We start from the raw sequence: 13,211 nt of genomic DNA on the forward strand, positions 1-13,211 counted from the left end.
CCAAAACATACACCCACACACATACAAGCACTTACACTTATATGTATGTTCGCCACATAAATGCACACAAATAATGTTGAAAAAAGATCTCAGTGTGTTCAGGGTGAGCAAATGCTTTACAGAAAGGTGAGCCGCTTTTAGCTTCTCAAGCTGCACAGCCCCTTCTGCAAGTCCATGACTCAGCTCTGCCAGTGTGGCTCAAAATCAGCCCTAAATGATAAATACACACATTCACCTGGCTGATTCCAATAAAACTTTATTAGCAGAAGCAAATGGAGAGTGGGCTTGTCCTGCAGGCTTCGGATCCAGTGGTCTGGAGGCTGCTGGCATGGGCTTCTTTGGTCTGTGAAGTGAGCTCCATGTTAACACATAATTTTTCTGAGATATGATAATCTCAAAAGGTCATCTTTCCTGGAAGACAGTGACAGTTTTGAAACTTATTCCAATATTGCTTTATTTTCCTTCCTGTTATCTCTTGCCATCATTTTTTTTGAGGCAGATACTATGTATCCCCGTCTTGCCTGGAACTCAGTATGTAGCTAAGGAGGACTTTGAACCCCTAACCCTCCTGCTCCCATTTCCAGTATTGGAATTGCAGGTGTTCACCACCACACTCAGTGTCATTAAAACAAAAGCAAATCCTCTGTAAATCCTCTCCAGGAGCGAGCCTTACTATCTCATTCCTCATTCACAGAGCAAATAAACCCAATGCTTGTTTTTCTTTTTAAAGGGGTCTGAAAAGTAGAGAAGACTGGTCTGTGTGGAGGCTGGGTGCAGTCAGGGCACGACTGGAGAGGTGGCTTGGGGATGTAACCAGAAGCCAACACACCTGCTAGGAGTAGTTCTCATTTCAGGATCTCCAACCTCATTTCCAAGGGCTCACATGATCTTCTGCAGCAGTCAGTCTCTAGTGGGACCGACAGAGAGGCAATGGAAAGAGGTCAAAGTTGGAGAGCTCAGGGCAGGAGGGAAGGCCCTTCTAATGCTGCTGCTGATGACTGCTTGATGCTGAGAATCCTGGGCAGACATCTCGACTTCTGAATATCTCTTTCTCCTCCTCACACCCAGTAGTAATGCTAGAGCCGGACACTGACCTTGAAGAAGGTATGCTCTGGGCATGGATTCCTCGTACTCCCATCACACCTAGGTACATCCCCCACACCCATCATGACAGCTATCTGCCTTCTGCCTGGGAAGTGGCAATGGATCCTAAGAAGGGACCAGTACTGGCTGGGCACCCCTGCTGTCTAAGACTAATTCATTAGTTATTCCTTGATTCCGGTCATAATCAATTGCTGAGGCCTAACACAATATTTTATATTTTTAGAATCATATTTACTTTTTCCAGTGAATGATTACATGGCTTTCTGTGCAGTCTATAAATACAGACAGGGTTGGTCTCGTTCATTGTACTGATGAGTGCCACAGTGCCAGAGGAAATGACTTGTATAGCACTTGGGTGTCACTGCAGGCCTGGGTTGCTGGGTCACTCTCCACTTCTTCCATGGCCCTTGTATGAGGACAAGGGGCTGTTCTTGGTGCCACTAGACTGATTGGGTAAGTGAAACAGCCTCTTGAACTGTTGACAGTCTGGTTCCAACAACGTATGTGGTTGTAAAAAACGCTTGCTCTGTTTTGAACAGACAGAAGAATGTGTTGTGAATCTCCGGTCCCTTAACCCCTGCCTCAGCCTCTTGTAAACACAAACCTAATCTGATTACTTGGGGATTTCTGTAACCTCTGTACTTGCATTCTGATTTGCTGGCCATAGTGGTGCCACTAGCTAAGGGCTTGTCTTGCTGTGACAAGGTCTTGTTGATTTGATCCCGGCTTCCTGCTAATCACAGTACACACTCAAAAAACCCAAAGTCCTCCTCTAGGCAGGCACAGCTCCTGGCCTGAATTGAATGAGCCTGTCTGAAGCCAGAAGGGTGTGAATTCATTCCTCCAACTCCTTCACAGAGCTGTGGGGACAAGGCACAGTCACAACAATCAAGGAGGTCATTGACATGCCAGCCTTGAAATGCACTGTTCTGCCTGCTCGAGCTTAGAGCTCTTCAGGTTAGCCTCTGGCTACTGTCCATTTCAGAGTGAGACTATTCTACCTGACAGCTGGTGTGCTCTCCCACCAATATTTCCCAGCTCCTTTGATGGCCTACACATCCATGGTTAGGAAAATCCCTTCAGGCCCTTCCCAATCCATCCTTAGGAAACAAGCCATCAGGCCTGGACATGGTGGCATGTGTCTGTATACCCTGCACTTGGGAGACAGAGACAGGAGGACCAGACTGGGCTATATGACACTCTGTCTCAAAAAACAACAACAAAAACAAACAACCACAACAGAACAAGAATAAACAAGAAGCCAGCAATTCCACTCTTACATTTATCTGCAAGAGAAATGGGTGCATGTGACCACCAAAACACTCACATGCCCATGAATGATCTGGCAGCTTTAGCCAGACTGGAAGCACTCCAAAAGTTCGTAAGAGCAGAAGGCACAGAGGCCAGTGAGACAGCTCAGTGGGTAACACCATTGCCTCAGCGCTATCCTTGGTACCTACATGGTGGAAGGAAAGAACTGACTCCCTTAAGTTGTCTTCTGATTGCACTTGTTCACCGTGGCATGGGTGCCCCCCCCCCACATAAATAAATAAATGTAATCAAATCCTCATTTGGAGCGGTGAAGCTGTGGATAGAGACATGAGGAGTCATTCATCTGACATAACACAAGCATCCTCCAGTCAGCCTCTGCTTACCTCGATACCTGGATCTTCATCTTTTCATGTGTATGGGTGTTGGCTTGCAAGTATGTCTGTCTACCATGTGCATGCCTGGTACCTACGGAGGCCACAATAAGCAGTTACAACCCCTGGTTGCTGGTGGTTGTGAGTCACATGTGAATGCTGGAAATCTAACCTGGGTCCTCTGGAAGAGCAGCCTTTGCTCTTAACCCCTGAGCCATCTCTCCAGACCCTGGAACAGGATTTGAATCAGACCCAGTCTAGAGTTCTAGTGGAATGTCCTTGGCAGCTGCTGTGTTTGTTTTAATCTTCTTCAAGTGGTCTCACACATCTTTGTGACTTTAGATAACAGACTCTCAGTCTTCTATATACAGTCCAGATGTGTTTTTTTGTGGGTGGACATGCCCTGTCCAAACCTCTGGTGTTAAAACTTAATGATCAGTGTTAAAGCATTAAGTGGGAGATGAGACTGTGAGTTCTTCCTTTATGGATGGGACTCAAGAGGCTTCACACTACCTCCACAACTGTAAGAGCTACATCTTCGTTCTTTATGTTACCCAGCCTCAAGTATCCTGATATAATAGCACAAAATGGACAAAAACACAGATGAATAGGTTTTGAGAGTTTATGATATAATGTGGGGTTTTTTTTTGTTGTTGTTTATTTTTGGTTTTGGTTTTGAGACAGGGTTTCTCTGTGTAGCCTTGGCTGTCCCAACACACTTTGTAGACCAGGCTGGCCCCAAACTCAGAGATCCATCTGCCTCTTCCTCCCGAATGCTGGGATTAAAGACATTTGCCACCACTGCCCAGCTATAATGTATTTGTTTAGAAAATAAATCTCTGTTAAGATGACCAATGCCATTAACTTGAGGCAAATACATCTCTTTCTCTTTTTTCTTTACAATAATATTAACAGTCTGTCACACAATGCGGCCTGAAAAGAGATTTTAAAAGTTACAATGTAGAAATAGGATTTGTTTTTAAAAAATCAGAACCAGGGCTGGGTATGTAGGTCAGTTGGTAGGGTGTTTGCTTAGCATTCACAAAGTTCTGCATTCAATCCCCAGCACCTCATAACCAGGTATGGTGGCGCATGCCCGCAATTCCAACACTCTGGGGGTAGAGGCATGAGGATCAGAAGTTCAAAATTATGTTTGACTAGACAGTAAGTTTAAGACTAGCCTATGACACATAAGACCTTGTCTCAAAAAAAATTAAACTACAAAAACATCACCAATGAGAGCTCTGTACAAAGCTACAGGGGCCACTAGCCTCTTCTGGCACAACACCCTTGTTTGTAGCACCCTTTAGGACCTCTCTTGGGCCCTTTATACCATGGGTGGGAAAATTGCACCTCCCTGGTCAGAGCTGGAGGCAGGCTGAGGTAGACAGCCAAGTTCAAGGTTTTCAGGGTAGGCAGGACATAGATCAAACCCCTTGGGCAGCTGAAGGTCTTCAGAGAAACAGACTTATGCAGTAGATTTCCCAATGGCCCTGATGCACAAGGCCAGAGAGTGTGGAGCACTTTGTTCCCAGCTCTGCCCAGCAAACCACAGACCCAATGTGCCTGTTGCTGCAGTAAATAATGACAAATGTGTGGAAGGTTAACCATCTGGCTGGGGTTTGGCACAGCAAATCAGAGTCAGATAACATCTTTTATCTGGGCAGTGTGGTGTTCATGAGCAATAATCCCAGCATTTGAGAGAAAACTGTAAGCAGGAGGATTATAGTCTTAGAATAAAGTCTGGACTGTGTGTTGAGACTGTCTCAAAACATAACAAAACTAAACAAAAGTCCTACAGACATTCCTACTCATGCTATGGTTTGTGTGTGCATGCGTGCAATGTGTGTATGGATGTACTCCATGCATGCACACATGCACAGAGGCCAGAGGAAGATGTCAGGTGCCCTACTTTGTCACTGTCTGCCTTATTCCATTGAGACAGGATCTCTCACTGATCCTGGAGCTAGGCTGGTGATCAGCAAGTCCTAGAAATTCTCATGACTAACAAAACAAAACATGGATGCTGGGATTTGAACTCAAGTCCTCATTCTTGGTTAGCAGACTTACCCACTGAAGCATTTCTCCAGCCTCTACTCATACTACATTGAATCTACTTTGCTTAATGTTTTTTCAGGTTTAATAATGGTCTTTTTGTTTAAGTCCTTATCTTTATAATGAAATATAATCTGGGAATAAATAAACTAAAATAAATATCTGGGAATGGCTCCAAGGCACAACAGAGGAGACATGGGTGAGGTGTGGGTGACGTGAAACTTCCAAGAGTTCAAAACTGTGGGGTCTGGGTCATGAGTGTGGGAGGCTCAGCAAACTATTTTCTCTGCTCTGTTTGGAGACTCTTAAAACAAGGAAAATGAAACCCTTCTTATCCCCCACTAATCTCCTACATCATTTCCTTCCAGCAAAGGCATTGCATTTTCTGACCATATCTAATCTCATCTTTTTTTCACTTCCTGTGTAGTCAGAGAGTAAAACCAACACAAAATTTCTGCTTCTTGCATTACTTACGACACTGTAGAACGCCATGGTTTAGATGCGGTGTGTGGTGATATATTGTGTACCCCAATAAAATTTGCCTGAAGATCAGAGAACCAAACAAGCCACTAGATTAAACATAGAGGCTAGGCAGTGGTGGCACACACCTTTAATCCTAGCACTCAGGAGGCAGAGATACATCTGGACCTCTGTGAGTTCAAAACCACCATGGACTACATGAGATTGACTCAGTCTAGGAGAGAAACAGAGCCAGACAGTGATGGCACACACCTTTAATCCCAGTACTTGAGATCTCATGCCTTTGCTTGGGAAGCACACATGCCTTTAATCCCAGCACTAGAAAGGAAGTGATATGGCTGGGTGGAGAAAGGTACATAAGGTGTGAGGAGACAGGAACTAAAGCTTTTCAGGCTGAAGAGTCCTAGAGGTGAGACGTGGCAGTGGCTTGTTCCTTTGTCTCTCTTATCTTTCAGCATTTACCCCAATATCTGGCTCTGGGTTTTTATTAGAAAGACCATTTTAGCAATTCCTGTTACAGCAGTGTGTTGTCCAAGGGTCTGCATACTAGACGCTTGATCCTCAGGTATGGTAGTTTGAAGGAGAATGCCCTTGCATAGGCTCATACAGTTGAGTGCTTGGTCTGAAGTTGGTGGAACTGTTTGGGAAGGATTAGGTGTGGCTTTGAAAGAGTTGTGTCACTGGAGTGGGCTCTGAGGTTTCAAAAGCCCACACCATTCCCAGTTAGCTTTCTCTCTGCTTCCTGTTTGAAGGTAAGGATGTGAAGATCTCAGCTAAAGCTACAGTGCCATGCCTACATGATGCCATGCTCCCCACCAAATGGTCATGGACTTGCCCACTGAAGCTGTAAGCTCCAAATAAACTCTTTCTTCTATAAGTTGTCATGATCACAGTGTTTCATCATTGCAATTGAAAAGTAACTAAGACATCGGGTAGATTCAGGAGCTGGCCTCAGTAGGGTGATCCTGGGTGTTAGGGTGTTACTTTGAGAAGGAGATAACTTTCTGGGGGAAGTTGTTACATAAAGCTGAGTACAATCTCTAGTTGCTCTCCAGTTTCCATTCTTGAGACATGATCTCTTCTACATGTTTCCATCATTGCTACCAACCATGAGGAGACACAGTCAAGTGGGGGAGTCCTCACCAGAGCCTGTGAAATCATATTTAGACTTTCGGTATCTAAAACTGTGGCAAACAAACCTTCTTTCTTTATAAATTAGCCTGCCCTTCGGGTATTTTGTTACAACAGAAACTAGCAAATACACATACACGTGTGCGTGCACACACACATGTGCATGCATGTGTACACACACACACACACACACACACACACACACACACGGTAGCTAAACAGTGTAGGTGGGATTCAAGGTGGGGGGTTCATGGAGACCCCTCGGGGATGGCTGAGGACAATTCAGAACTTCTGGGAACTTTTCATGAAAGGATTAGAAATAGTTCCGTGCTGGGTCTCACCCTGATGGCTGAATGCCCTGGGTTTGGGCCAGTCTGCCATATAGAGGTTATCCAGCCAAGTCCAGGAAAAACACCGAAAGCCTGTCTGCTTACCCTAGAAGGTACTTAAGGTCACCAAGGGAAAGAGGACAAAGTAATGCTGACTTTTTTTCTTTAGTATGCAAAAAACCTGTGGATTACAATTTGGCTTAAAAAGAAGAGAACTGTGGGTTAAGAAAAGAGAGGGTGAGCCAGACGGCAGTAGCTCACGCCTTTAATCCCAGCACTTGGGAGGCAGAGCCCGGCAGATCTCTGTGAGTTCAAAGCCAGCCTGGTCTACAGAGAAAGATATAGGACAGGCACCAAAACTACACAGAGAAACTCTGTCTCAAAAAAACAAAAACAAGACAGAGAGAGAGAGAGAGAGAGAGAGAGAGAGAGAGAGAGAGAGAGAGAGAAGGATAAATCCAGGTGTAGTGGCACACACTTGTAACCCACAGCTGTGAGGGACATGGCCACATCTGCCTGGCTTCGGTTACTTCTCAAAGCCGGCATGTTCATACGTCATTCACTACTCTCAGTTCTTGACTCACTCATTCAAGTCCCCTTAAGCTTTCTGCTGGGACGAGTGTCTTATTCCACTAATTCACAAGAACTCTGTACTAAGTGTTAACTGTAACACAGGGTCAGGAGGATGGAGAGTTTGAGGTCTAAACCTCATAGTGAGACCCTGCCTCAAAAACAGGAGAGATAGGAACATACGGAAAATCAAAGAGAACAACCTGGTGTGGAAAATTACATAAAAGGATCTGGCAAGATGACCCAGTGGGTACAGGAATTTGCCATGCCAGCCTGGTGACCTGAGTTTGATCTGTGGCACCCACTTAAAGGTGGGAAAAGAGAGCCAACTCTACAAAGCTGTCCCCTGACCTTTACATATATGTTGTGATATGTGCCCCTCACTACATTTACAAAAAGAAGAACATCATAAATAAAACTCAATGACAAACAGCTAGAAGATAAAAATGTGTTATATTAACACTTAGAGAGTTCTTATGAGACGGAGAACAAGACCCTCTTTCAACAGAAAGATGAAGGGAGTATGAACATGTGACTCAAGAAATAGGAGGAGTGAATATCATATGAACATATGTGCTGTCCTGAGTAAACAAAGCGATGCAGAATGGTGGTCATGTCCAAGGGCATCCTTCCACAGTTTCAGTTATCTTGGTTAAGCACAATCCAAAAATATGAAATGGAAATTCTAGAAACAAACAAGTTATGTGTTTTAAATGCTGAGTAACCAAATGACATCTCACATCTGGGCCATTCAGCCCCACCCAGGATGTGAGTCACCCCTCTGTCCGGACCATCCATGTTGGATACACTAAACATCTGCTGGTCACATGGCAGCCATGTGATTATCAGATCAACTGTTCAAGTCACTGTCACTCACCTCAGATTTCATCACTTGAGTGGCTTTCCTCACAGAGTCATTGTGCCGTATCACACTGTCATAAGAAGACATGGCAAAGCAATCAGATACTCTGAGAGACTATATTTGCATGTTCACTTTTATTACTGTGGATATATTAACATTAGCACGCTGTTATAATTGCTCTGTTTTAATTTTATTTATTTTAAATTTGTGTGTGTGTGCACGCGCGCGCGTGTGTGTGTGCGTGCGTGCCTGCTTGACCATATATGCACCAACTGTGTGTGGTACCCACAGAGGCCAGAAGAGGGGCTTGGATCTCCTGGAGCTGGAGTTACAGGCTGTTGTGAGCCACGCAGAGTGGGTGCAGGGAATCTAACTGAGGTCCTCTCAGAGAGCACCAAGTACTTTAACCCACCCGGCTATCTCTCTAGCACACTGCTCTGTTACCATCAGCTGTTTTTCATGTCTGACTGTGTCTAATTCACAATGAAGCTTGTCAAGAGGCAGATGTAGACGTAGAGGAAATAAGCATAGCCTGTGTGGTGTCTGGTACCATGTAGGGCTTCAGGCATCCACTGGGGATCATAGAAAGTGTCCTTCATGGGTGAGGGTGGAGAACTCTACAAAACAGCAAAGAGAAATGTATTTGGTCATTCTCACTGACCATCCTCTTCAAAATGGGTAATATTTGGGATGAGGAGTTGGCTCTGTGGATAAAGTACTTACTGTGCAAGTGTGAAAGCTGGAGGCCAAACCCCCAGAGCCTGTGTAAAGCCAGACGCTTACATCTGTACTTACAGATTAGAGGCAGAGACAAGCGACTCCCCAGAAGCTCACCGGCCAGCTAGACTGTAGTACCCATTAAAGAACAACAAAAGAGAAACCCTGTCTCAAATAAGGATGAGGAACTGACAGCAGAGGTTGTCCTCTGACCTGCTCAGGTGCATCATGGCATTCACATATCTGCATTCACCCACATATATGTGCACATATATCACAATACATACATACATGCACACAAACAAAGGATAATATTCAAAGAGTGCAAGGATTCCATTACCACTAAATGTTGTCTAAACTAGTCAAAGAAGGAGATTTGATCATAGATAAATAAACTCAAAGTATAACTAGTATTTGACCCAGTCATTTTCCTTCTAGGAGATTAATTCCAAGGAAGTGATGGGACAAAGGCCCGAGGGATGTATGTACTCAGTGATTGGAGCTATGTCCTAGTTAGGTTCCTACTGCTGTGATAAAACACCATGATGAAAAATCTTGAAGAGGAAAGGGTTTATTCAGCTTATGCTTCCACATCACAGTTCATCATTGAAGGAAGTTGAACAGGAACTTAAACAGGGCAGGAACCTAGAGGCAGGAGCTGATGCAGAAGCATGGAGGGGCGTGGCTTATTGGCTTGCTCCCCATGACTTGCTCAGCCTGCTTTGCTATGAACCCAGGACCACTCGCTCAGGGATGGCACCACCCACACTGAGCTGGGCTCTCTCCCATCAATCACTAAGAAAATGCCCTACAACTGGATCCTATGGAGGTATTTTCTTAATTGAAGTTCCCGCCTTTCAGATAACTCTGGCTTGTGTTGAGTTGACATCAAACTATCCAGCACAGAGCACAATGAGAAATAGTTGGACTTCCTCCATAGGCATGCTCAGCTTCCTGTGTTCATTATGAACATTCCTATAAACATGTGGATATTCAGAAAGCCTGTGCATCTGTAGTCTGCCCCAAACCCATGCCCTGGACTTCCTGTCAGAGTCAAATATCCGGAAGGTTTCCCTCCACACCCTCAGCTCACTACATTTGCTTCTATCTTTTAGGTCACAGGTCACCAAAATCATGGTAATGGATGGTTGGGGAGATCTCAGCAGTAAAGTGCACGAGACCCTAGGTTCCATATCCTGAACCACACATAGGAAGAAGAAAGGAAAGAGAGAGAGAGAGAGAGAGAGAGAGAGAGAGAGAGAGAAAAGAAAGAGAGAAAAAAAGAAAGAAAGAAAGAAAGAAAGAAAGAAAGAGTGGTGATATTTTATTTGTACTGAAATGTGATTTTATTTGTATATTAATAAAGTTGCCTTGGGGTCAGAGCAAGCCATAGCAGAAGCTGGGTGGTGGTGGTGCACGCCTTTAATCCCAGTACTTGGGAGGCAGAGCAAGACGGATCTCTGTGTGTTCAAGGATACAGCCAGCATGGCGACACACGCCTTTAATCTCAATACCAACTATAGAAGACCTGGAGGTCTGTACAGACAAGCAGTGATGAGGAGGTCATGTGGCTAGGTTTACAACCAATGAGAAGGCAGAACAGAAAGTCTATAAAAAAGAGAAAAACACAGGAAGTAGTTCTCTTGCGGAGAGGAAAGACAGAGCAGTAGTGAAAGGTAAGATTTTCAGCTCTCAGCTATTGCTCTGACCTCTTGGCTTTTAACTCTGCAATTGGTTCTGCGTTTCCTATTTAACAAGACGGTTACATCTACAAGGAAGAAAGAAAGAAAGAAAGAAAGAAAGAAAGAAAGAAAGAAAGAAAGAAAGGAAGGAAGGAAGGAAGGAAGGAAGGAAGAAAAGAAAGAAAGGAAGGAAGGAAGGAAAGAAAAGGAAGGAAGAAGAAAAGAAAGGAAGAAAGAAAGAAGGAAAGAAGGAAAGAAAGAAAGAAAGATGATGGGTTAAGAGCACTGGCTGTTCTTCCAAAGGACCTGGGTTCAATTCCCAGCACCCACATGGCAGCTCACAGCTGTCTGTAACTCCAGTTCCAAGACACTTGACACTCTCACACAGACCTGCACATGCAGGCAAAATACCAATGCACATAAAATTTTTAAAAGAGAAAGAAAAGAAGAAGAAGAAGGAAAGATTGTAGTGGCCCCTTGTTTCAAAATCCAGTAGACACTGTTTACAGCCTCTAAGGATCAGTTTTTAAAAGTAAGTTTATTACATTCACTTATTTATTCTCTCTCTCTCTCTCTCTCTCTCTCTCTCTCTCTCTCTCTCTCTCTCTGTGTGTGTGTGTGTGTGTGTGTGTGTGTGTGTGTTTGTGTGTGTGTGTGTGATGGCACATGTAGAGGTTGTGTGTGTGTGATGGCACATGTAGAGGTTAGAGGGGAAACTTCCAAGAGTTGGGCAAGAGTTGGTTCTCTCTTTCTGCTACATGGGTCTCAGGAATCAAACTCAGGTCAGGCTTGGTGGTACGTGCCTTTACCCACTGAGCCACCTCACAGGCTCCCTAAGAAGATCCTGACACTCATGCACATCCTCCTTGTCCTTTAACCCCGGTGTCCATGATTCTTCATCTCGGGTCTACTCTTCCTCTGGGCTGGCTCCTTCCTCTCCCTGTGGACACTGCCTGGAGCTTGCCCCAAGATTTCTTCTCACTCTCCAATTTCCTTGTTTGGCCCTCTGCCTCACAGTCTCTGCCCAGAGTGCTCTCTCCAGCTGTTGTTGCCTGGACAGCTCTGCTGGGTACCATATGCCCTTAGAATACTAAAACCTAAGCCATAATGTCCTCTCTGCCTGCCCCAGCACCCCTTTCCTTCTGGCCAGGACAACTGTCTGAAGCAGAAGCCACCATTGCTTTCTCCACACAGCTGATGCATCCAGCCTCCATCACTCTACATCCAAGGTGTCCTTTGTAGCAAGCTTAGGCATGTCCCTTTGTGCCAGAAAACCCAGAATGAAGCCCAAATCCTTGCCATGGTTACCATGACTATGGCCTTGTTTGGCTTCTTTCTTATGGCTTGCTCTCTTCTTACTGAACAAGCCATCCCAGAAACAACAGAGTACTTGCCTAGTTTGCATTCAGCCCTGGGTTTAGCCCCCAGTGTGGGAGTCTCCGTGAGAGTCCAGCTCCAACCTGTCAAAGGGTTCTTGGAGGGAGGAGAGGAGAATGAGGAAATGATACACAGAAAAATAAAAAGAGACAATCAGAAAGACAGAGACACAGGATAGCTTTGGGAGGACCCTGGGTCAATACCCAGTTGTGTAGTTAGAATTTCCTGCCTGGCCCAGTCAGAAGAAATCTCTCTTACCCGCCAGTCCCACAGTTGCTCAGACCCAACCAAGAAAGTACACAGAAACTTACATTGTTTATAAACTGTATGGCCGTGGCAGGCTTCTTGTTATCTGCTTCTTCTATCTTAAGTTAACCCATTTCTGTTAGTCTATAGTTTGCCACATGGCTTGTGGCTTACCAGTGTCTTTACATGTTCCTTTTCATGGCGGCGGCTGGCGGTGTCTCTCCCCAGCCTTCTACTTCCCAGAATTCTCTTCTCTCTTGTCCCGCCTATACTTCCTGCCTGGCTACTGGCCAATCAGCATTTTATTTATACAGTGTGATATCCACAGCACTTCCCCTTTTCTTTTTTGTTAAAAAAGGAAGGTTAACTTTCACATAGTAAAATTACAGGTAACAAAACAATTATCAAGCAAGAATTACAGTTACAATATTAAAGAAGATATCCTATCTATCTTATATTTATGAGTTTAAAGTTTTATATCTAACTTATCTTTTATCATAACTGAGGAAAATATAACTATCTAGTCTTCAACCACATCGAAGACCTCAGAAGGTTATAATATTACCTGAGAACCGGGAGAAGGATGTAAGCATTTTTCAGGAGTCTTGCAAGAGTAGACAGAGACAGCTGGCAGCCTAGACAGTCACCTAATGATCCTTTGTAAAGTTGGGGCATTTCTCTTAAGAGTCTCATGCTCTACCGACTGAGCTAGCCGGGCTACTGGCCAATCAGCATTTTATTTATACAGTGTGATATCCACAGCACAGTTGCCTCAAGATTTATTCCAAAGGGCTTTTTATACAATGCCAAGGGGAGCGGCAAAAGACCTCCCCCTTGCAAGATCAAAGCACAATGTACAGCCAGGTGTAGACTCTTCAAAACACCTGCTAACCACGCCTGTGGCCAAATTATCCCACTATGCAACCCTGCTGGGTAAAGATTCTCTGATCTTGAGTAAGGTCTTACTAGGGAGCCTCTGTGGGCCTCCACACCCCAATATTATATAAGCAGAGTA

At 44.6% G+C, this 13,211-nt stretch overlaps 1 long non-coding RNA gene across 1 annotated transcript; it reads right to left on the reverse strand.

The window, feature by feature from the left end:
- Nucleotides 1-845: 845 nt before the first annotated feature.
- LOC118594836 lies at nt 846-12,290 on the reverse strand. Its single transcript, XR_004946418.1, has 4 exons — nt 12,262-12,290; nt 8,190-8,244; nt 1,340-1,630; nt 846-907 (listed from the first exon to the last, which is right to left on the reverse strand). It is a non-coding gene; the product is annotated as an uncharacterized LOC118594836 (long non-coding RNA).
- Nucleotides 12,291-13,211: the final 921 nt, after the last annotated feature.

Source organism: Onychomys torridus, chromosome 1 (assembly GCF_903995425.1).
Source record: "Onychomys torridus chromosome 1, mOncTor1.1, whole genome shotgun sequence".
In the NCBI taxonomy this organism is placed as follows: Eukaryota; Metazoa; Chordata; class Mammalia; order Rodentia; family Cricetidae; genus Onychomys; species Onychomys torridus.